The sequence below is a fragment of the Pseudonaja textilis genome, chromosome 2 (genome assembly GCF_049901715.1).
Source record: "Pseudonaja textilis isolate UNSWEBS1 chromosome 2, rPseTex1.2, whole genome shotgun sequence".
Classification (NCBI taxonomy): Eukaryota; Metazoa; Chordata; class Lepidosauria; order Squamata; family Elapidae; genus Pseudonaja; species Pseudonaja textilis.
In genome coordinates, this window is record NC_141991.1 from 186,724,811 (window position 1) to 186,750,965 (window position 26,155).

General features: G+C 38.9%; 1 long non-coding RNA gene across 1 annotated transcript in view; it reads right to left on the reverse strand.

The window, feature by feature from the left end:
* Window positions 1–11,313: 11,313 nt before the first annotated feature.
* The window catches only part of LOC148127283 (uncharacterized), a 28,171-nt gene continuing 13,329 nt past the window's right edge, over window positions 11,314–26,155 (reverse strand). The window contains exons 2-5 of the long non-coding RNA XR_015741485.1: window positions 21,829–21,924; window positions 15,555–15,676; window positions 14,234–14,345; window positions 11,314–11,503 (exon numbers count right to left, since the gene is read on the reverse strand). This is a non-coding gene — a long non-coding RNA (uncharacterized LOC148127283). The remainder of the gene's footprint in view (window positions 11,504–14,233; window positions 14,346–15,554; window positions 15,677–21,828; window positions 21,925–26,155) is intronic.

The window sequence follows — 26,155 nt, forward strand, 5'->3', positions numbered from 1 at the left end:
ACTTTTAGTTTATTTATTTATTTTTTGCTAAGAACTAAAGGAATCTCATCTGTGCATGTTATTAAGTTTGATAGGTTCTGAATAGTTTTTAGAGTTCTTAGTAGTTGAGAAGGAGTTAAGAAGCAATTTCCAAAAGTGATTAAGAATTTAGACTTGGCAGAACTTGGTATCCATAAGGTTACTTTGTGGCTGTGAGTTGTGGAAATCTTTCAGCTACTAATCACTCAACTCATGCAGAAATCTCAGTTCCTGCAGTTTACTCATGAGAAGCAGCTGTCCAGAGTGTAAGCTGATGATCTCATGGTTATCTCCTTTATCCAGAGAGATTTGGCTGTCCAGAAATTCCCTCTTGACTGCTGTTCTTGCTGCAATGCATTATTTTGGAGATGTTTAGTTCACCATGTATTCTCACTGAAGTGGCAACAATGGGGAAGATAGTACTCATGACTTACTCATGACTTATTGTTATGATTACATGAACACTGTACAGGCATTATGAGCATTGGTAATGGTCAGCATTACCTGACCTCTGTAAAGGTTTGCGTTCTCATATCAGTGAAGAATCAGTCTTTTCTAAAGTCTAGCATAACTGTTTGCAACATGGAAAATTTGTTAATAGTTTTGTACTACAGCCCCTAATCCCACACTGTTGTGATTCCTAAACTATGCACTATCAGCTCAAGCCATTAAGGTTCCTTGCAGAAGATTAACAGAGGCATCCACAGGATCTAATGCTTTTCCCAAAATGATTACAGTAATGTTGCATTTTTGCAACCCACGCTTAAAGTGCATGTACAAAAGGGTGGAGCTTGAATCATGATAAGGCAAAGCTGCTTCTATCATTTGCCTCCACCAACTTCCCTGTAGATAGCTCTCATTACAGCTCATTGCTGCTTGTAATGCTAAGTTGTATACTTCCTTGTAAGGCCAAAATAAGGTAGGATATTCAAGCAATTAATTTCAAAGGCCTACATGTAATGACTCAAGGGCAGCTTTTTCATTATTGCAATTTGGCCTAAGCCAATCGGCCGTGATTGGATTGGAGTTAGATATTCAGGAATTGAGAGCAACCCAATTTCTATTCAAGGTGCTTCAATATTTGATTAGATAAAAGATTTGTCCATAGACCTATAATGGGGAAACTTCAGAATGCCTGAAGCCGAATCATTATTTGGCAGAATAGGATGAAAATAGCAGGGATTGTAGATCCTTCAGGAGACATTAGTCTTGTCAAAGTTCAGCTGGAGGCATTTGGAGGTTTCGCTGAAATAATTTTTTTTAAAGATTTCCACAATGCCTCTTACAAGGAAGACAGCAAACTTAAGAACAATACAATAGCCTCTGAAGTGTCTAATATCTAGCAAAGAGTCTGATGGAACCAATGCAGTGACCTTTCTGGAAAAAAAAAAAGCTATTTTGTAAGACAACTCTTACAGTTTCACTCGCTTTTCTGGAATATCACAGCCTTGTGCTTTGGTGCCTCGGATCAATGTGCTTTCTGAGGTGCCAAGACATGGAGGGGAGGGGGGCTAGTGGCAAAATTGGCTTATCCCCAAGAAAGATCCCCCCCTCCACAATGTTAAGATACAGTTATATCAGAGCTGGGGCATGCTGCTAAGTATTCGGTTTCTTAGTATATTTAGCAGAGACATTGAAATACAGAGTGAAATACTATGCCATATAGGTATGCTGGCCATAGAGGAAAATGAATTCTAGCCAAACTCATTGAAAATGTTATTCTTAAATTGTTTTTTTTTTAAAGTCAGAGCAACAAAATAAGTTGAAAAAGAGCTTCTGTTACATATAACAATGTCTATTGAGTAGACATTCTTATTTATTTTTTAAGGAAGATAAGTAGAAGGCTGAAACCACATTCTTAAAGCCTTATTTCTCTTTTTTTTTTTACATAAGTGGCATATATAAGGCTAGTGGCAGGGTTCAACTGGTATAACAATCAGTTTGGTGAGCCGAACTGGTCCAAACCCATAGAATCCCACCCACAGGTATAAGGCACATAAAGATCATATGTTGCAGTCACTATCTTGCCTTTTTTTTTTTATTCTGTTGCAGATGTTTCTGCTACCTTAGTCTATCGAAACACTATATTTTAAGTGAAGAATAAAAAATAGGCACTTACAGTATGTTGCATGCATTTTTTCCTGTATTTTACTATATTTATTATAGGATTATTTCAGTTTTCTTGCAAAAGTTCTGTTGAAGGTGATTTTATTTCATCTTACAGACTTGAAATGAAAAAAATCTGTATCTTTCAACAAATAGAGAGATATTTTATGTAATATGTCCACCCCCATTTCTCATTGTGTCTTGTTAGTTATATGAATTTGAATGCTTGAATCTAAAAATATGAAGCTGATATAATCTATTAATTTGTAGAGATTACTGAAGAAACAAATATTTAGAATTCCTTTACTTATTTTCAACATTAGCGCAATATGTGCTTTAGGACATTTTTTCTCCAACTCTTGTTGTTCTTAATAATCGAAATATGTCAAAATATTTCTAAAGAAAAAACAATCTATCTGGTCACTAGGAGTCAACACAAAGTTAAGGGCATATGATTAATCCAAATCAAAATATACAACTAAATAGACAACTAAATATACAACTAAATTCATATAAAATCATCTCTAATAAATTAAGAATTAAAACAGAGTTTTTAAAGATTGATGCATTTATGATAACATAAGCTTATATTCTATTCTATTAACACCCGACAGGATAGATGGATAGTGAAGGTTATGAAAGTTTCAATATTGTTCCAATACAGTTTGCACAGTTTCCAGTATTTTATTCCTCCGCTCAACAATGAATGAAATCACTAATATGTGTGTGTGTGTAAAAAAATGCAGACTGAAGAAATGATGTAGTGTGAGTTGACACCTTAACTTTCTTTGATCATCTATAGGCAGTAATGTATAGTGGTTATGCTCCCCTGTTCACTACATATTTATTAGCCCTTAAAGAGTCATAGGGAAGGAACAAGAATCAGAGGTTATTAATAAGCTAATTAGTTTATCAATGATTAAGATAGCTTGAATAGATGCAGCAGAGTAATACTATTTTTTTTTTGCTCCTGGGGTGGGTAGAGATATCTCATCTGAAATCAGGTAACTTTTTTCCCTTTGTGAATCTGATTATGTGCAAATTTTATCCCCTGGATGAGAAACACAATTGTGTCCTTGCCTTTTTGATGGCTACATTTTCAAAATAACTTAACAAATCCCTTTCTTCCAGAGGCATATTCCTTTGGATGACAGATGAATGGATGCATCCATCAGCTTCTAAATAAATGACAAGGGGAGACCTGAATGAAGGCGATGCAGAAAGTGGCATTATACTAAGACTGACCAATTCCTTACGTTTGGTGCCCCCTCAGATAATTAGATGTTACAGCTCAGTGGTGAGCTTTATTGTTCATCTACAGAAGGGATTTCTGCTATGAAATAGCTCCAGATGTGTCTCTCTCAGGTGGTCTACCCATTGTCCTTGTTTGTCTCACTTAAAGGAACAGGTGACAAAAATAGACAAGTAAAGGGTAAACACATAAGGCTAATAGCAGAAGAGACATTTGCATTGCAGTCAGATTTTTTAACCGCCCTCAAGCTTTCTTTTGTATGTATTGATGGTGCCTTAATTTTACTGCACTCCAGTACATTATGTGCTGTGGAGCATCTGTGTGACATATACCATAGTTTTCTTTTCTTTTCTTTTCTATCAAGGAAATGCAATCTGTTTTGAGTGAAATGAAATACATGTGACATGCTACTTGACAAGACAACGTTGGTTTCAAGGACTTGGTTGTGTTGCTATTTTTCTGTCCAGAAAACAAATCATTGTGAGATTTAGTTACTTAAACAGATGTAAATTCTTCATTCCCAAGTTATCCTGGCAGTTCTCTCTCCTATAACTAACTAGCTAGATTAGATAGATAGATAGATAGATAGATAGATAGATAGATAGATAGATAGATAGATAGATAGATAGATAGATAGATAGATAGATGATACGCAGGCAGGCAGGCAGGTAGGCAATCATAGATGATAGATAGATGATAGATAGATAGATAGATAGATAGATAGATAGATAGATAGATAGATAGATAGATAGATAGATGATGGATGGATGATAGGAAGGAAAGAAGGACCAGGAGTAACTTTTGACCTATTATACATCTCCTAGAGGAACTGCCAGAAAATTGTTGTATCCTAAATTTTAAGGATCAGAGTAGATTCCGCAATATTAATGATTAAAGGTCATATTGTCAATAGGAAAAATATGAACTTTCACAAGTTGGGCAATAAAGAATTCTGTTCTACTCTACTCTACTCTACTCTACTCTACTCTACTCTACTCTACTCTACTCTACTCTACTCTACTCTACCCTACTCTACTCTACTCTACTCTACTCTACTCCCATTCCACTCCACTCTATTCTATTCATTTTCTCCAAAACTGGTCTTCTCCTCAATGGAGTTGGGCATAGCAGGAATCCTCCTTGCCGCTTCACATCTGGCATTTTGGAAGCATGTTATAGACACTCTCACAAAATGATTACAATACTAACGCTAGCTGGCAAACAAAGCACTAAACAATGATAACCATCACTTTATTTTCTAAAAATCCCTCTGTGTCCTATGTATGACATGCATGGACACTGCTGGAATCATAACTTGTGTTTGAGGCTGGCGCTTTGCAGCATGCTAGCCTTCCATTCATTTTTTAAAATTAAAATAATAATAATAGAAAAGATGTTGACAGATGTCAGAAAATGGGACGATGGGCTATATTATTCCTCCCAAATACTATTGAGGCATAGAGATATACTAAGAAGGAAAGAAGGGAGAGAGAGAAGAGGAAAAAAATAAGAAAGCACGAGACAGGCAGTTTTATGGTACAAATTCAGTAGTAACAAAATAATCCAAGATCTCTCACTTTTTTGACCTTGCAATCAGATAGTAGAGGCAGAATGCTGCATGCTTTTTTTAAAGTTAGAAATAGAACTTCTGCAGAAAAAAAAATAGTCCTGAGCAACTATAAACTGGAAATAGAATTTTCTGTAGAATAAAAAATTGTCAAACATCTTGGAGTTTTTCTATTACCGATGAGGCAAATCAAGTTTTCATAACTTCAATAAACTGGTCACGGTTTAGTGTCAATCACTTTCTTTGAACATGGTTTATCTTTTGGTCTGTTTGTATGTTACTTTTTCAAAGCAGTGCTCTGTGGTGGGAACTGACATGGTCATTAAACAGAGATGCCTATCCAAAAGCGATTCTTACTAATACAAGCACTGACACAAGGGTATCTGGAGACTATTTATTCTCCATTGCATAAAGGTATAAATCTCTTTCACAATATGAAGTGCAAATGAGAAACGTATCCCATGCTTCCAGGCTAAATATTCAAAGAAGAAGAAAAAAAAACTGTGGCTATATTTGACCAATGCTACTTTCATGCATTCCTCTTTCTTTCTGCTAACATTGGTGGTGAAAAATCAAAATAATCTTTATCTAGTTCTTACATTCAGAGGTCCAAAATGTTACAATGAAAGAAAAAAGGAAGGAAGGAAAAGAAAGAAAGAAAGAAAGAAAGAAAGAAAGAAAGAAAGAAAGAAAGAAAGAAAGAAAGAAGAAAGAAAGAAAGAAAGAAAGAAAGAAAGAAAGAAAGAAAGAAAGAAAGAAAGAAAGAAAGAAAGAAAGAAAGAAAGAATCAAAGAAAGGGGAAGGGAAGGTTGTTAACTCTTGACACAGTTCTTCCAAGTGGAATTTTCAACATGCTGGGAATACACACACACACACACACACACACACACCCATTGCATTGTTGTGTTCTTTCCATATATATGCATACATACTATGCATATATTATGTATGTATATGGAAAGTACACACATATTATGTATGTATATGCAGTGGCTGCTGTTTTACCACTCTGCCCTTGATGGCTAGCTACTTTTTATTAATCATTTGTAGTAAAACCTAAGCACGTTACTATGAACCCTACCTTATGTTGGTCTGATCTTATCAAATAGGATTTGGATGACCTGAATTCCTCAGTCTTTAATCGTTCTGATAGTTGTTTCTTCAATCAATACCATTTTGTCATAAATATTTAGTTGCATTTTTTTCCCATTGCCTTGCCATCAGTTCCCTTAATGTTTTTTTTTTGTAAGATTTCTATCAAGATTGCCCTTAAAACACAATTAGGTTTGCAAAAGACATTGAAACACATATGGGCCAATTCCACTTTAGCCATATATATATATATCTCTCTCTTAGAGACTCAGTCACATTATACCACATTAACCCCAAAATTGGGTTAATTGAATAAACTGTGGTTCAGTTAACCATGCAATAAGATGTTGATTGAACACAACATATTATAATATGCTGCTTCTTTGCATCTTATTTTCATATTGGACATATAATTGAAAGTATGGAAAAACAAGAGGGGTGTAGAAGAAAGATAAAGCGTTGTATAAAATGATATTTTGATTAAAAACTAAAAGAGTTTGAGATAAGCACCTTCTCATAAAACTTATTTTTTAAAGAAGAAATAAGAAAAATACCCATTTAAAAAGTATATATTGTAGTTGGACATAGAAGAACTTCAAGTTTCCTTTAAGAGCATATCATGATGGATTATATTTTTTCATTAGAGACGCTGTTATTGAACAAGATTCTCCACAATATATCAACAGGTTAATAATGTTACTAACCTGTTTACCTCCATTACCGTCAGTTCCCTTAATGTTTTTTTTTTGTAAGATTTCTATCAAGATTGTCCTTAAAATACAATTAGGTTTTCAAAAGACATTGAAACACATATGGGCTGCATGGATTTGGCAGTGGAGCCCAAAATGTGCAAGTGGTCCTTTAATTTCAACACACTTATATAAAATGAATTTCTCTTTTAATTATTTGCTCATGTCTGCTTTCCCAGAAGAATTGTTTGATTGAATTCTGGGCTGTAATTGAAATGAGAAGAATTTTGCTGAGAATAACCATTCTCTAAATAGCCATTAGGAAAAAAAAGAACAAGAACAAGCCAAGTGATGATAGGAACTGATTGTTTCACTTATTAATTAATATCAAATAAAAGTAATACAGTGAATTGCTATTGTAAGTCCCAGGTGGATGTTCAGGTGTGGGTGTTTGTACGTTGCATACCGATAGGCTGAGTGTTGGGAGCTAAGGAAAGAGAGAAAGATGGAGACAGCATTTGTAATGAACATCACTGACACTAAAATGACTACATGCGCATAAGGTTTTCATGATACACAGGATATCTGATGCAAGTATATCAGCTATGGCATGCTTAGGTTCAGAATGCAGCTGCATTGATAATAAAAGGTGTTGAATATTTGAAACTACGTGAGCTGCATTGGTTGCAAGTGTGCTTCCAGGTGCAATTTGAAATGCTAAGTATCACTTTTAAAGCCCTTCTTGGCTTGGGTTCAGGTTACTTAAGGGACTGTTTTCTCCTAGTCATTTTCACCCATCGAATTCAGTCTAACAGGTTGGGCATGTTATGAGTCCTGTCATCTAAGGAATGTTGGCTGGCAGGAACCAGAAGATGAAAAGAAGGACTAGGGGTGACATGAGAGCAGTATTCCAATATCTCAGGAGCTGCCACAAAGAAGAGGGAGTCAAGCACCCAAGGGTAGGAAAAGAAGTAATGGGTGGAAACTAATCAAGAAGAGAAGGAACTTAGAACTAAGGAAAAATTTCCTGACAGAATAATTAATCAGTGGAACAACTTGCCTTCAGAAGTTGTAAATGCTCCAACACCGGAAGTTTTTAAGAAGAGATTGGATAACCATTTGTCTGAAGTGGTATAGGGTTTCCTGCCTAAGCAAGGGGTTGGCTTAGAAGACCTCAAAGGTCCCTTTCAACTCTGTTAATATATTCTATTTTAATATTATTAAGCCTACTCTGCTGTCACTCCTACCCTTTGGAACATTGTCCCTTCAGAGATAGGATGACTTTGACCCTCTTGGTCCTTCTATTGTAGTGAAAATTTGGTTATGTAGCTGAGCCTAGGACACTGACTGTGTTAAGGGCCCAGTTTCTTGGCTGTATTAACATCCATGACAATAATTTTGCTCAGCAACAACTTATTTACCCTTAAATCCAGAGTGGTGAAAGAGAAAGAAAAAAGAAGACTATTTTGTAGCAATAATACTTGGACTTATATCCCGCTTCACGATACTTTACAACCTCTCTCTAAGTGGTTTACAGAGTAAGCCTATTGCCCCCCAAAATCTGGGGCCTCATTTTACCGACCTTGGAAGGATGGAAGGGTGAATCAACCTTGAGCTTGTCAGGATCGAACTACAGAACTGCTGGCAATCAGCAGTCAGCCTGCAATACTGCATCTAACCATTGCACCACCACAGCTTTTATTTATTTATTTGTATGTTTGTTTGTTTATTTATCGCCTTTATTATTTTTCAAATAACTCAAAGTGGTGAACATATCCAATATGCCTCCCTCCTCCTATTTTCCCAGCAACAATAACCCAGTGAGGTGGGGTTGGGATGAGAAAGGCTGACCCTGGGCCAGCTGGCTTTCATGGCTAAGGTGGGATTAGAACTCTCGGTCTCCTGTTTTCTAGCCCGGTGCCTTAACCACTAGACCAAACATATTTATTTGCATTCTTTTCATTCTTCTTATGATATATACTGCCCAGAGTCACCAGTTGAGATGGGCAGCTATGTAAATCAAATAAATAAACAAAATAAAATAAAACACACATATATGCAATCATTTCCTCTTCTGTCCTCTCTATTTTCCTCCCTTGTGGACACTAGGAGTCAAAATAGAGATAGAGATAACAGCCTTTCTCCATTACTAAGTTAAAGTATTCCCTTCAGTAGACCCCCAAAGTATTCTATTCCTAAATCAACAGATTTCTACAGCGATATGTTTTCTTTCCCCTTGCCATCCCTATCCTGACTCTGTTGACTCTGTTGCCATTCACCGTCAATCATACAGCTTCATTTCATAGTAACGGGGGCTGAAACCTAAAAGGTTTCATATGCTGTGATGTTAGTCTTGGATAATGTCAGAATAAGGAGGAAAACATTAATGTTACTATAGGTAAGCACAACTTAAGCACACAGACAGGGAATAAGATAATGCCAGTGTCATGGTACATAGCAAAAAATATACCATGTACATTTTTGCACAAAATACAAAAAATTCTGTACTTTGGCTAGGTGCAAATGAATAAAATCCTATAATTATAAAAGTTCCCTTGGCCCAGCTTTTGGAGATTTTCTTTAAGCCTCTGTAACAGCTTAAGATCTTTGGACCTTTCATATAATATTTTTGAAATATTCTAAGCACTTCCATGATAAATAGAGGACACTTAATTTAGCTTCCAGTAACCCGTTCTGTGAGGATAGCATTGGAAATGACCCAGTATCCATCACAACGATTGACACAACTCAACCAGCCATGTATAAATTTGAAATAATTAATATAAAACTTTACAACAGTGTAAACAGATAAATCAGTCAAAACATTGATGTAATAGTAGAAGCAAACACTGGCAATGAAAAAAAGGTAACTTTTTTTTTTAAGGGACAAAAGGTGATCTCTTTATAACATGCAGAAGGAAGAGATACCTAAAGCAGTTACCACTGTCAAAATACACCTCTGGTTTTTAACTTCCCAGGTCCTATCAGAAATGGGGGCTCATGCAGACTTTAAAATATCTCGACAGACCTAGGAACAAGTTTGGAGAAAGCATAACTTTAGAAACCATTGACCCGGATGAAATCTGTAAAAACCATTGTGCAGAATCTCTATAACTGCTTTAATATGCTCAGGCATATAAGTGATAAGACATAGGAACTGAATTCTTTCCCTCATCAAATTATCAAACAACAGCTTTCTACCTAAAAACGATTGCTTATTTTTCACACCCCAAACACGGGTCTGATGCTAGTACATTAAAGCATAGTTTGTATGATTTTTAGGGCCAATAGAAAGAATTCCCTATCAAAATAATCACTCTAAAGCTGTTAATGTCGTAGCTACCATAGATTCTTGTGATTGTTGTATGTCTTGCTCTGATTGTCAGTCTTACTGAGATTGTCAGTCATGTCCTTAAATAAACTTCACCTCTGCTTCAAGTGATTGTCCTGTGCTCTTTGGAAAACCTGGTCTGAAACAGTAAAGAAACAGTAAAGAAACTACAAAAGAAGCCAACAGCAAACAGCCCAGCCAAAGAATCTCTAAGTTCCCTCCCACACACACATCAACAGTGACAGGCAACCACTAGAATATAAACTGACAGCAAACTGCACTCTTTATTTGTACTGATGATGTTACCTAGTTGGGTAATGAAACGTTTGCAAGAAAACAAGCAAGCTCAGAGAGCACCAAGGACTCCTCAGTTATACAAAGTATTGTTGTCCAAACTGAAAATTAGTAAGAACTTTTTGGTTTGGCTTTATAGAACATGGAAGGACTTGGTTTGGAAATGACATTGAGAGCAAAGTTCACAACAAAATAGTTTCAATGGGTTGTCTTTTTTACTTTTTGAATCATGTGTAGTTGTTAATTTTGAAAGTAGCTACATTACATAGATTGTTATTTACATTTGGAAATTAAAAGTATATTTCTGCTCCAAACCAAATTTCTGGAATTTCTCCAGTTCTCCGCTGCAGAATGTTCATCACGCTCTCAGCCTTCTGTACTCATAGGAACCTTTTTGTGGTTAACCAAGACTTATAAAATAATCTCATTCAGCTTCTAAATGTCCAAATGTTTACATATCAATAGATAGAAATAGCTGCTGTGACCTACTTGGGAAGGGTTAAGTGTAATCATGTTGTCCATAACTAAGAGTACTGTATGTTCTCAAGACATCTGCATCTAGGTTTTCTGCTGTGTTACTGTGCTGATAGAGCTGCTGCATCTAACACCATTTGTTTGCATTTTCATTATTGCTTTTCCCTTCTACTGGATGCAGCAGGCTCTTTCTCCTTATTTTAATTGCTTAATACCAGACAAAGCACAAAATGTATAGACAAAGAAGGAAAGACATCTCCTTCTCTTCTTTATATAAGGGAGGGATGGGGAAGATTTTGTTAATTACTAATTAGATCAGGAACTCAGTGATTGGCCAGTTTAGAAGCAGCAGAATCTGATCATTTTAATATTCAAGAGAAAAGTTTATGCAGGAAAAAAAAATCCAACTTGGATTTAACAAGCACTGCAAAGATTTGGGAAACAGGAAGATGGATGACTTGGATGGGTTCAAAGTTACAGACTTCTGAAGAATAATTCTAAATGTATTTGCATTTTCAAATCTTAATTGCATCAACTTGAATATTCACTTAAATGGAATCTAATTGAAATAGCAGAGAAATAAGAGAGAAATTGCAAGAATCATAAGGGCATTGATGTTCAAATAATTCTCTGTTGTCCATCAGAGGTCCAACTGGGTTGCTTGCGTTTTCTTCCATAACCTGAAATAAGAAGATCAATGTTCAATATCAGCCTGCCAAAAACACAAAATGCTGCTTGAGGTGTGTACTGTTTTTTTTTAAAAAAAAAACATTTTTGAATCTGCTGTGATAGCAGCAGGAAAACAATGTCCTTTTCCAATGTACTGTGAATTCAATAATTAGTTAGCATTCATCCAGACCAAAGAAACTGTGGCATTCTCACAGTCCCAAAGGAACAAACTGTTAGCAGAGGCTAAGGGTGTTTTATGATTCCAATAAGTAAAGTCCATTGATTGTGATTTTATTATAGTTCATAAGGAAAGAAATTGCGTGTCTTCCTATTCGCAATCCTCTATAGCCACCAGCACTTAATATCTTTATTATTTTTCTGGAACTATTCAAACTGAGAGGCACATGAGGTTCCCAGCTAATGGTTGCCTTTTTCTCGTAAGGTTAAAAAAAAGAAAGCAAGTAAAAAAATGGTAACAGATTATTTCTGTTACCACATTTAACATACAAAGTGGCAATGTTCTACTTTCCACTCATGATCTTTTTAGTGCATGGTTTCAGGGAATAATATAGTGGTACTTATAAATTTACATGATTTACAGCACTTGTATGGTGATTCTTTAAATATTTTTATTCATATTTGGGCCACAGCAGGTGATGAGAGGTTAGAGCAAACTCAAGTCACCCAAATCTCTGGAATATTGCTTTTCTGCTTTACCATCTGTGCCCTGTTAAATATTTCTGATTTTTGCCAAGTTTGGTCCAATTTATATGTTAAATCTGTTATCGAAAATAGGTTCCAAATGCTTGGCAGGCAATGGCAGGGGAGAATACCATGAAAACAAACCAATTTTATGCATTAGTTATTCATGCTGGAAAAAGAAACTCAGTTTCTTTGTTTCACATCTGCTCAGAGTTGCCTTGAACCGAGAGATGGGCAGCAAATAAATTTGACGATAATAATAAGAAATAGAACAACTGTGGCAAAAGAAAGCGAAAGTATTTCCAATAGAAATAGGAACCTTGAATGCAATGCCAAAACAATTGGAGAACCATTTAAAAACCACTGGAATTGACAAAGTCGCCATCAGTCAATTGCAAAGGCAGATTTATTTGGGGCAGTCTACATCCCGCAACAATACCTTTAACAACATCAAACATCCACATCACATCCCTGATCCTTGGGAAGGACTCAATAGGATGACAAAAATTCTAAATATCTGGCTGCTCAATGAAACATAATTCTTATAATAATAATTATTATCATAACAAGGATTCAACTTTCTGTATCCCACTTAAAAGGCACTTAAAAGATAACATTTCTTCTTAAGGAAAATATCATTTCCTGAGAGAGATAATCTGCAGCTGATTCTATTTGTAAAAAAGAGAGATCAATTCTTCAGATCAGTTCCTATATAGTTGGTTAACTATAATATGTAGATGAGCCATGGTGGCGCAGTTGTTAAGTGCAGTATTGCAGGCTAATTCTGCTGACTGCCTGGAGTTTGATTCTCACTGGCTCAAGGTTGTCTCAGCCTTCCATCCTTCAGTAAAATAAGGATCCAGATTGTTGGGGGCAACAGGCTGGCTTTGTAAACTGTTTAGAGAGGGATGTAAAGCACTATGGAGTGGTTTACAACGCTAAGTGCTATTGCTATAACCAAGAAATATTTAAAGTGTAACCTAATATATTCAGCAGGGTAACATCTTCCTGCCTGGACTTAAATAATAGTATCTTATCTGAGTATTGTCTGAAATATACCTTAAATCTTCTACTTATAATAGCAATAGCACTTAGACATATGTACCACTTCACAGTGCTTTACAGCCCTCTCTAAGTGGTTTACAGAGTCAGCCTATTGCCCCCAACAATCTGGGTCCTCATTTTACCAACCTCGGAAGGATGGAAGACTGAGTCAACCTTGAGCCTGGTGAGATTCAAACTGCCAAATTGATCAGCAGGAGCAGCCTGCAGTTCTGCACTCTAACCGCTGCGCCACCGTGGCTCCTATTAAACTGTTTTCAAATAATTCAGGTAACTTAAAACTCATTGTACTGCCATAGCATCACGTATTACATTTGGTTCCTTTACCAAGATAATAAAGTACAATACAGACTTTTCAAACGTTAAGGTAAAGGTAAAGGTTCCCCTCACACATACATGCTAGTCGTTTCTGGCTCTAGGGGGCGGTGCTCATCTCCTTTACAAAGCCAAAGAGCCAGGGCTGTCCGAAGATGTCTCCGTGGTCATGTGGCCGGCATGACTAAACACTGAAGGCGCACAGAACGCTGTTACCTTCCCACCAAAGTGGTCCCTATTTTTCTACTTGCATTTTTACATGCTTTCGAACTGCTAGGTTGGCAGATGCTGGGACAAGTAATGGGAGCTCACTCCGTTACGCAGCGCTAGGGATTCAAACTGCCAAACTGCTGACCTTTCTGGTCAACAAGCTCAGCGTCTTAGCCACTGAGTCACCATGTCCTTTTTTAGATGTTATGATGGAGCTAATCAAGTAAAATATATGTTCAATATGCACATATTCTGGAAGATTGCACCTAAAAACGTGAACATATTTCTAGGTTATATGACATGCATGCCAAGGAGTTGAACCTCACTCTGAGTGCTAGAGTCCTTAGTGTTCTCTGAGCTTGGATGTTTGCTTGTAGAGATTTTATTACCACTCTAAGTAACATCTTATTGCTAGAAAGGAGTGGGGTTTCTTGTCTGTTTATATTCAGTACCTTGACTTGTCAGTGTTGGTAGGAATATAGTTTTCCTCTGTAGTTCCTAGGCTGCTGTTTGCTTGTCTAAGATGATAGTGTCCATGAACAGAAACATCTGGTAATGAAACATCTGCAAGCAAATAACCAACTCAACCAACTACATATACATATACAAATAGTCCTCAACTTACAATAGTTTGCTTAGTGACTGTTTGAAGTTACAACAGCACTGAAAAAAGTGATTTATGACCTTTTTCACACTTATGAAAATGGACCATCCCCATGGTCATATGATTTACAGTTGGATGCTTGACACTGACTCACATTTCTGGTGGTTACAGTGTCCTGGGGCCATGTGATCAACTTTTGCGACCTTCTGACAATCAAAGTCAAGTGGGAGATCAGATTCAGGTTATTAGTTTAACAACTGCAGTGATTCCTTTAAGAAATGTATTAAGAAAAGTTGTAAAAAATGGGGCAAAACTCACGTAACAAACGTTTCACTTAGCAAACATAAATTTTGGGCTTACTTGTGGTCATAACATGAGGGCTACCTGTATTCCCTTCGAATGGTATCATTCCGAATGACATATAATTCTCATCTTAAAAACTCAGACAAAGGCAAATGATATCAATAAAGTAAACAAGAATAGTCCAAAAAAAAAAAAATCAAAAAAACTATACCTGGAAAAACAGGAATGCAACAATAAATGCCCCCAAATTAAAATAAGTATACATAACCTTATATTAACAAACATCAATATTTTTAAAAAATTCTACAGAATTGTGAAAAATGTATAAACATTTTCATGAAAAAAGTGATGGACAGGCAGCAAAATAAAACACAGGTTGGAGTTTACATAGAACAAAAATTTACAGATTTATCATCCCTAACTTGGATTCAGGCTATTGAGATACTGGGATATTAAGGCCTTTTGTACTTAAGGAAAGTGTTAACATTTCTAGTGAATACATACAAGGATAGAGACTTTATAGCTGTGATCCCCACTTTTGGAATTTTTTTTCCTACCTCTTCCTATCCAAAGAAACAATACAAATCCATTTTCTTAGGTGCCTACAGACTAACATTTAACGGTATAGGTGCAGCCAAATTCATGGTTGAAATAAGAGTCAAAGGATATGCATTCAGCTTCATAATGTACACTACAAGTTAATTTCAGTATGGAACATGATTCTGCATGTATGCAATATATAATATTCTTACACAGAGTAGGGTAGAGTAGCGTAGAGTAGCGTAGAATAGAATAGAATAGAATAGAATAGAATAGAATAGAATAGAATAGAATAGAATAGAATAACAGAATTGGAAGGGACCTACCCCTGCCTAGGCAGGAAACCGTACACCACTTCAGACAAATGGTTATCCAACATCTTTTTAAAAACTTCCAGTGTTGAGGATTCATAACTTCTGGAACCAAGTTGTTCCACTGATTAATTGTTCTGTCAGGAAATAGATGCAGTAATAAAAATGAAAGGTAACCCACAAACAGGATTTTACAAATGGATTTTATAAAACAAAAGCAAGACTGGGCTTATGTAAATCTGTTCCTTTATTCACTTAACCACAAGAAAATTGTACTGCTGTCTTCAAATAACTGAAAATCAAGTTTTACTAATATCAGTACATATGCAAAGGGCTGAGACTAATTAATTTCTAGGGGAGAGTGGAGCAAATGCTCAGATTTCTCTAAGCGTAACACAGATAATTTAACAATATAAATAGCTACTACTAAGCATCAGTTTATGATTCGCTAAATTTCCTACTTTGTGGTTTTGTGAGTTTCCTGGCTCTCTTGTCACTTTATCAGCTGCCGCTGGTGAGATGATAATTTCACAGTGTGATTACATTATATTTTGACCTGATAGAAATACAAATATGACCTAGGCAGGGAATTTTTACAACATTTGATCAGAGGTGGTATTCAGTAGCTTCTGACCAGTTCTGGAATTTTGAGTAGTTCAGAGAACTGGCAAATGCCACCTCTGACTGGCTCCGCCCACATCTATTCTCTGCCCCCCGACTCCCAGCTCATTGGCTGGGTCTTTTGTTGCTCGCATAGGAGAACCAATCTGGAAAGCATGTTAGCGGGGTGGGGAGGGAATGGGATTTTGTAGGAGTGGGGTAGGAATGGAGATTATACTGTATCCTTCCCCTGGCATCCCCACCAAGTACACCCATAAAGCCAAGCCATGCCCATCAAGCCATGCCCACAGAACCAGTAATAATTTTTTTTGAATCCCACCACTGCATTCGATACTGAATATACCACATATATTTAAGTCCATTCACTTTAATTATACAGGTAGTCCTCAACCCTACAACAGTTCATTCAGTGACTATTCCAAGTTACAACAACACTGAAAAAAATGACTTGTGACCGTTTTTCACACTTATGACCATTGGAGCATTCCTGTGGTCACGTGATCAAAATTGGGTGCTGGGCAACTAGCTCATATTTATGATGATGATTATTTAAATCATAATGTTTATGATTATTTATGAATCCCACCACTGATAAGTTGATGACTACCTGATTTTGCACTTATTTATCCTTGAAATGAGCCAGTTTTATTAATCATAAATATAAGTATCTTATTTTGTGTGGGGGGGTGGGGGGAGAAGTGGATCTATGATTCCTCTGTTCAAATCCTTACCAAAAGCTTTCTCTCCTCCTATTTTTATCTACAGAATAATGTGAAACCACAGCTGCCAGTTCTTTAATGGATATTGGCCTTCAGACAAATTCAGTTCTTGCCAAGCATAGAAATGGAAGCTGAAATGTATTGGCATAGTATATCATCAGGTTGGCCTTTTGGAGTTGACAGGGAGAAAATTTCTCAATGGGCAGATTTTCTAGGTGCTATCCAAGAATGTTTGGTATGACACCCCTTTTTAACAATGATTGGTTGCAAAATCAGCCTGATGTTTAGACTGGATTTGGCATTTCTATCCACCTATCAAGTCTTTCTCAAACAGATAGGATAGGATAGGATAGGATAGGATAGGATAGGATAGGATAGGATAGGATAGGATAGGATAGGATAGGCAGACTTGTCGTTTGATGAGGTTTAAGTTATTGTGGCATGTTTCCCCCAAAATAAGACCAGCTCTTATATTAATTTTTGCTTCAAAAGATGCATTAGGACTTATTTTCTGGTTAGGTCTAATTTTGGGGGAAACATGGTCTAAACTATTCCGAGTAAATTTCTGCAATTGCCCAATGATTTCGTCAGTGCTGACAAGTGTTCAAATTGTGCTCCGGTTGTCTGGGACTACACTCAAGGCACCTATTACTATTGGTACCATCTTTGCTTTCTTTGGCTACAGTCATTCAACTTCTATTTGCAGATCTTTATATTTTATGGTTTTTCTCCAGTTCTTTCTCTTCTTTTTTACTGCCTCCAGGAACTGGCACATCCACTATCCAGACCCCCAGTCCATGGACTAGCACCGATCTGCGGTATGCCAGCAACCAGTCCACACAAATAAGCCAAACTCCATTCGTAGGATGTAGGCAGCATGCAAAACCACAGCCCCTCTGGTCCATGGAAAAATCTTTCTCCACTGAATGGGTCCCTGGTGCCCAAAAGGTTGGGGGCCACTGCAATAAGCCTTCACAGTATAGTAGCTTTGGTGCATCTTCTTCACTGTCCTTCAGATATTCTTCCAATGCCTTTTTTCCCCCCTTGTCTGGTGTATTTGCAACATTCCACGTGCACCTATGCTCCTTAATAAGTACAGCCTGTCAGCACTGCTGCCTGGATGAAGGTTATGATTCAATGTCAATGATTTCTCTGGTTTGCCTATCCAGACTGCTTGAACCCAGTCCACTATTCCAGCTGTGTATCCAATGACTGGAATTGCCACATGTTAATTGCCTTGATGATTATTTCCTCTGCTGAGTTTGGGTATATGTTCCATTTAAGCCGTATGGCCTTTTGTAATTGACAGATGGAAATTTTTGTCAATGTGTTATTTTTAGTAATAGACAGGCTGTTTGTAAGTTGGGTTCCAACTTACAAACAAGTTCAAGTTAAATACAGAATTGGGAACAATGAAACTCATTCTTAACCCAGGGACTGCCTGTACTTAGCTTTATTGGGCTGGGTATATTTTTAATTTAACCTGACCCGGAATTCAGACCATATGAGCATTTTTTATTACAGCTCACAGACCCTGACAACACAAAAATACAATGTGACATGCATATAAAAAGATTCATGATTGCAGTTAGTTTATTTTGATATTAAAGTACTCATGCTGCAGTCTAGAATTGCAAACTTCCCAAATGCAATAGTTATTTTAGGATTTTTATCTGTCAAAAGAAGTTATACATCATCATCTCGGGCGACCTGAATGGTCATGTAGGGCGGGACAAAAACGGACACCAGTGCCACGGTGGGCACGGCACAGGCGATACGAATGAGAATGGCCAGAGGATCCTGGACTTTGCCGACTCCCATGATATGACCATCACGAATACCTGCTTCATTAGGCGAGAATCTCAACTCCTCACCTACCATAGCAGAAACGGGAGCCACCACACACAGATCGACTACATCATCGTACACGAAGAGCCGCTAAAACGTGCTCAACGCCAAGGTGTACCCGTGCACGAATCGAGCAGTCAGCACAGGCCGCTGATGGCGAAGATCAGGATCAGCAAGCCCAAGACCAGGATTGACAAAAGGAATGCAGACCAGCCACGAATCAAGTGGTGGAACCAGAAGAAGATGGCGGGACCCCTCATCAAACCGGAGCAGTTCCGCAGATGGTCGACGGGCCACAGGAAGCGTGGTCCATGCTGAAGAGCACTGTTCACACTGCCGGCTGCCAACAGCTTGGTTACACCAAGCCAGGACGGAGACGATCGAACGAGATACATGGCTCTGGACACCGGAAGTACAAGATGCCGTACACCTGAAGAAACGGCTCTACAAGGCCTTTCTTCAGGACAAGACCAGCGAAGCTCATGCGAATACAAGGCGGCCAAAAAGGCAGCCAAGAAAGCAGTAGCGACAGCCAGAAGCTCCCACTACGATGACATCTACGAGAAGCTGAACACGCGAGAAGGCGAGAATGAGATCTACCGCCTAGCCAAACACAGACACAGGAAGACCCTGGACATTGACCAGTTTCATGGGATCAACGACGAAGGGGAAATTTGATCGTCAACCCCAGAGACGCTGCGGAGAGGTGGCGGCAATACTTCGAGAAGATCTCCACCGAGGAGTTCCCACACCCACGAACCCCGCGAGGTGACCCAGTTGAAGGCCCAGTCTCAGGCATTTATGCCAGCGAGGTCGCCACGCCATCAAGGCCATGAAAAACGGTAAGGCAACAGGACCAGACGACATCCCTGCCGACTTCTGGAAAAGGCACTACCGGGCTCGGCATTGTGGCTGTGCGAGCTGTTCAACAACATCGTCTCCACGGGAAAAGTGCCACACGACTGGTACCGCAGCACCACTGTTCCGATCTGGAAGGAAAGGGCAGCCCAGCGGACTGCTCCAACTACAGACCGGTCAGGTTACTGTCACACACTATGAAGATCTTTGAACGCGTCCCTGATAAGCGCATTCGGGACATCGTCGACATCAGCGTCAACCAGGCTGGATTCATCAAGAACTGCGGCACCACCGACGCCATCTTCGGTGTGCGGATGCTGATGGAGGCTCACAGAGAGAAGAAAATCCCGCCCACACCGCCTTCCTAGACTTGGAAAAGGCCTTCGACCGAGTCCCGCACGATCTCATCTGGTACGCACTGCGAGATCACGGCGTGCCTGAGCTGCTCGTGACAATGGGTCCAACTCCTATACAGATGTCACAAAAGCCGTGTAAAAGCGGCAGCTGGGATATCAGAGGAGTTTAATATTACCGTCGGCGTACACCAGGGCTCTGCTCTCTCACCACTGCTGTTCATTCTGGTGATGGACACAATTACACACGACCTGTACACGCCCGCCCCATGGACGCTGCTCTACGCCGATGATGTGTTCCTGGCCAACCTGTGCAAGGCTGAACTCGAGCACCGAGTCCAACAGTGGCACGACCGCCGAGCAGTTCGGGCTCCGGCTGAACCTAAAGAAGTCCGAATACCTGACCACTGATAATGAAATGACAGGCTCCATCCACGTGAACGGGCAGGAGCTACCGCGCCTCCACCTTCAAGTACCTGGGAACTACTTGGGGAAGAAGGCCTACTACAAACTGAGGTGGCAGCCAGGATCAATGCAGCGTGGGGCAAATGGAAGTCCGTCACGGGCGTCCTCTGTGACAAGAAGATGCCGATGCGCCTGAAGGCGAAAATCTATAACTCTGTGGTGCGCCCGTGGCCATATACGGCGCAGAGTGCTGGCCGACGACCAAAGAAGCGAAAGCAGACTCCAGATAATGGAGATGCGAATGCTCCGATGGTCGGTAGGCCTCACCCTACTCGATCGCGCCAGGAATGAAGAAGTGCGTAGACGGTTCAACGTCGTGCCCATCCCCACGGTCATGAGGCAGTCCCGGCTACGATGGTTCGGCCACGTGAGCCGCGCCAAGGAAGAATCCATCATCAAATCTGTAATGAAGGTGACTGTCGGAGGAGCGAGACCGCGTGGTAGACCTAAACAACGCTGGATGGACACGATCAAGGCCGATCTAGAGATCGCGAAGGCAGACCCGACACACGTGGCAGACAGAGAGGTGTGGAAGCAGTACTCAAGGACATTAGCGGACCTCGCCCGAGCGCGAGACAAACGCTGAAGAAAAAGAAGAAGAAGAAAAGAAGTTATACAGAGAGTTCTTCTGCCTGTCCATGCAATGGGCTAAAAAGAGGTGCTAGTGTCTCATTAAAAATATTTCAGTCAAATTTCAATAAAGCAAAACATAAGTCCATACATCAGTGCTCCTATTTTTTTAGCATGATGGATTCCTGGAACTGACCTTTCAACACTGCTGATGACCACATATCGAACAAGTATAATACAAAAGCTCTGTGAAATGTGTTGTTTATAAGCTGATTATACACATACAAAAATGCTGGTTTAAAGCAATATTTTCTATGACCCAGTTATGATTAGGGTGACCTTTCACTGCACTATTTATGATTTTATATGAAGAATCCATTGCCTAAGAACTACCATTGCCTGTGCTTTTCTCAAAGACTTCAGCTGAAGTCTTTTAGTTTTTTAGTTGAAAATCCCAGTTTTGGTCATTTAATTCCATGTGGTGTTTCCAGGAAGAAGAGTAGGATTATGTCATAATGAGAGGGACAAATCTAGAGGTTGAAAATGAGCTTTTAGTCAACATTAAACACAATTGCTATGCAATTATTCTAGGTTCATGAGCCTGGAATTGCTGTTGGTGTCTAAAGAACTACCAGGGAAGGTCTTCCAAGCAGACGTCCAGAACTCAGTTCTAGAATAGTAAGAGGACCCACCAGGATGGGTTACCATATTTTGAAGAAAGTGAAAATACTGTGCAATTCTTGGTGCTCTCTGAGCTTTGTTGTTTTCTTACAGACATTTTATTACCAGTCTGTGTAACATCTTCAATGCTTGAAGGGAATGGGATTTGCTCTCTGTTTATATGCAGTAGCTTACCCTGTTATTGTTGGTAGGGCTGTTGTTTTCTCCTTGATAGTTTCTTGATCAGGCTGTTGTTCACTGCTTGATTGTTTGTCTCTGTTAATCTTGGTACTACAAGTGAAATAATACACATGATCAAGGAAATGAACCCTCCCCATAGTAATGTTGAGTTTGCTCTGCAAAATTATCTAACATAACTATTTCCTTCATCAATGTACAGAAGAATAACTTTTCCGGGTCTCTTAAAAACTTGGGGTGCAGTCTTGTTCTAGTCCTCCAACTTTATTGTTCCATTGAACACTTCCACTGACCCAATTTGACATTGGAATGGAAAGTGTAACCACTATGGGAGAAAATGTCTATTAAGAAAGAAGACAAAGGAACCGAGCAACTTATAAGCATTTTTAAGCATTTCTTGAAAAAGGGGACAATAGAAGAATCATTTTCCAGTCTCCAACACTTAAGGAAATAGCTGCTATTGAATCTTCACACCTCTTCAATGTGCTTTGAAAGGAAAAAAAGCAATAGCTGGCTTTTTGGGATTGATTTCCATAGCATAAGAACTGATTTTTTTTTTCTCCTAAGTTCAAGAGAGGATCATTTTTACTAAGATTGCCAACTAACGCTTTGTCTAAAAATCAAGTTCCATTCTTTTCACCTTATTCTTAACCATAAAAAGACTGGCTTTTAGATTTAGCTGAATGCTTTTCATAATACAATAACAATTGAAAGACAATAACATTCCAACAAGCGACTGTATAGTTCTATGTTTTTCTTTCGTCGATTATAATAAAATCTTTTTTAAGAGGTTGTTGGTTCAGGTATCAGCTAGAATATACAGTATAAGGCAAGTAGTTATGGAATAGCATTTCAGTTCAATCCCAGTTCTGGCTTTAAAGAATGATTTTATGGTATTTTGTATAAACTGTTGATACGAATACTGGTAATCCTCAAGTTACAACAGTTCATTTAATGACCATTCGAAGTTACATCACTGAAAAAAGTGACTTGTGACCATTTTTCACACTTACAACCATTACAGCATCCCTGTGATCAGGTGATCAATTCAGATGCTTAGCAACTGATTCATACATATCAGGTGATCAATTTATATGCCGGTCGCAATGTCCCAGGAATCATGTGATCACCTTTGGCAACCTTCTGACAAGCAAAGTCAATGGGGACTCCAGATTCGCTTAACAACCATGTTACCAATTTAACAAGGGCAATGATTCACTTAATGACTGTAGCAAGAAAGGTTGCAAAATGGGGCATGTCTCGCTTAGCAATGGAAATTTTGGGCTTAATTGTGGTCATAATTGTAGGTACTAGAGGGGTTTTCAGTCTCTGTTAGTATTACTGTAAGTCAGTTAGTATTTCAGCAGTGCTAGTAAAGGCAAGTATTAGTGAATGAGGGGATAAACCTCTACCATTCTCTACTGTCACAATCATTTAAAATGTTCTTCGGCATCATATACCATGAGAAAAATTACCATAATATGGTGGCGAATGAGAAGGCTCTTGATAGAAGTATTACATGTAAGACTTCTCCTTTTAATTATTTCCTTTTTTTTCCCCAAGGAGGGAGAAGCTGAAAGGCTTATTCCCTTAGTGCCCTTAGTTTCACCTTTGCTAGGCTTTTAAAATATATAATAATATATAAAACTTTTTTTCACCTGGGGACATGTAAGTACATAATATTGGGGCGGGGGGATCACTGGTAGGGATCACAGGGTGAGGATATTAACCAACTTTTTCCTTCTAGCAAACTCCAGAATTCCCTATTAAAAATAAATAGCATGTAATAACTACATGAATCCAGAATGTAATAATAACTTACACAAATCTGAGAACATGAACAGATGCTTTTTAATAACTTGTGTACTCATGTACACGAGGAAGGCTGTAATTCAAAATCCTAAATCACACAGCAAACTTTTTAGGTATAAACTGAAATTTACTTGGGGTATAAGATAACATGAGAAAAAGGAGACAACCAGCAAGCATGCAGAATTATAAATAAAATACCAGTTAAGATGCTGCACTTGTGGACAAGAAGGTTGGCAATTCGAGACCCAAGCGCCATGCGACGGGATGAGCTTCCATCCTTGTCCCAGCTCCTGCCAACCTAGCAGTTTGAAAGCATGCAAATAGATAAATAGATACCACTTTGGTGGGAAGGTAACAGTGTTTCATGTGCCTTGGTGTATAATCCTGCTGGCCACATGACCACATAAATGTTTTCGGACAGCACTGGCTTCTTCAGCTAAGAAATAAAGATAAGCACTTCCCCCAACAGTCGGAAACAACTGGTCAGGGGAAATCTTTAAAGGTAGTGTTAGTATTCATCATTGGAGCTTCTTCTGTGGCCTGTCTCTAAGCACTGACATGTCTGACTTTAACATTTAAGCTACTCCTATGTTATGGTCATGGCTGCTTCCTCTAGGACTCCAGGGATTAAGGAAAATCCTGTTTGGCCTGAGACACTTTCACAACACTCTGTGAAGGTTTTAGTCCTGATTGCAGGCAAGCCTGTCCTCCTTTTGACCAGTTTCACTCCTATTACTGTGTTTTCCCCATCATTCTGTCTCAGGAAAGCATTGGCATATCACTTTTCTTTATATAGGGAGCTAAATTACAAAAATGCAAAATACATGCAGACAAAACAAGCTAACCAAATCAATTCTTTACCGCACGAACTCTCATTGTTTCTATACTTGCCTTTACTAGCACTGTTGAAATAGTATAATGGTTAATATCTTCACTTAGTATATAAAGTTTTGCCGGCTTAATAATATATGGCCTATCTGGGACCTAAGGATAAAATCTTTCCATTTAAGGTGAATGGAAGAAGAATAAATTAAAAACTTTTTAAAAGGTTGAAGGAGAAGTAGGAAGTGATATTTTAAAAAGATATTTTTTAAAAATAATAATCTGCTGGATTTCAAATTGGTTGTTTTCTGTATACTAAGCGAAGATCTTAAATTACTATGCTATTTCAGCAATGCTGGTAAAGGGAGGCATAGATACTATTAAAGTACAAAATCAAATGTGGCTCAGTTGAAGAAGTAGTCCTCCCTCTGCTAGGTAGCCAGTGAATTGCTGAAGTAGCTTGAGGTATAATGAAGCACTCTATCCCAGGGGTCCCCAATCCTCCATCCGTGGGTCAGCACTGGTCCAGGCCACACTGGCAACCACGCACCATAAACAAGTGAAGCCCCATCCACGGAATGCAAGCAGCACAAAAAACCACACCCACTCCAGTCCATGGAAAAACCTTCTCCACGGTACTGGTCCCTGGTGCCCAAAAGGTTGGAAGCCACTGCTCTAGCGAATGGACAGGAACACTGAGGAAGGCCTGCCATGGAAAAGTGCTCCTTCAGAAATGGATGGAGCAGAGAAACGTGGATTGAGGCTGACTTTGAAGTGAGTGAAGGGTTAATAAAGGTGGCATTGTCAGTTCTGTCCTCAGGAAACAGTTATCTGTTCATTCTAATGATGGGACAAGGCAGAATAAGCCCAATACAGGTGATTCTCAGCCTTAGCAACATTAAGATGTGCAACTGCAGCTTTGTTGAAGTCCACATATCTTAATGTTCCTGAATGTAAAGAACACTGGTGTCTATCATATGCATTAGAGCAGAGGAGAAAACGTGGTCACTCTGTGCTTGAAATCCAATTTTGTTGGGATTGCCCAATATCAAGGCAAACCAGCTCTCCCAGGAAGTACCCTTCCTCAGACAAAATCTGGGAAAGTGTTCTGACCTAGGCTTCCCCAACAGCACAAAGCCTCATCCTCATCCTGATAAAGCTCCTTTATTTGATTTACAACAAATTTCCTATCCAACAATGTCCCAGACAACAGTCTTTCAAGATAGGTTCCAATTACAAACCTTTATCAAGCTTGGAGAGGGGCCAGGCTGATATTTTTCAGATGCCGCAATACTTGGCAAGCATGCCGGAAGGAACTAATTGTCTCCTGCAAAGCCTCACTCCTCTTTCGCTGTCCACCTGTGGCTTTACTTCCAAGTCGGCCCTTGTTCCTCAGCTGTTCCCTTCGTCTGGCAACTCTGCACATGTGCACACTGGGAACAGGCTCAGGCTGTTCTGCCTCACTGATGTCTGACTCTGAAAGCAGCTGATAATTGTCAGGCGGCCCTGGTCCCATCTCTGCCTCCGACTCAGAGCATTCGTCAAAGCCCTCCCCAGATTCCAGGACTGGCCCATGTTCCTCCCCAACCTCCTCATTGTCCAAATCTGCTGCCAGCTCTGCTGGCTAGTCAGGCCACAACAAAAAGAAACAGATGACAATGTATGTTCAAAAGGTCACACAGTTCTTCCC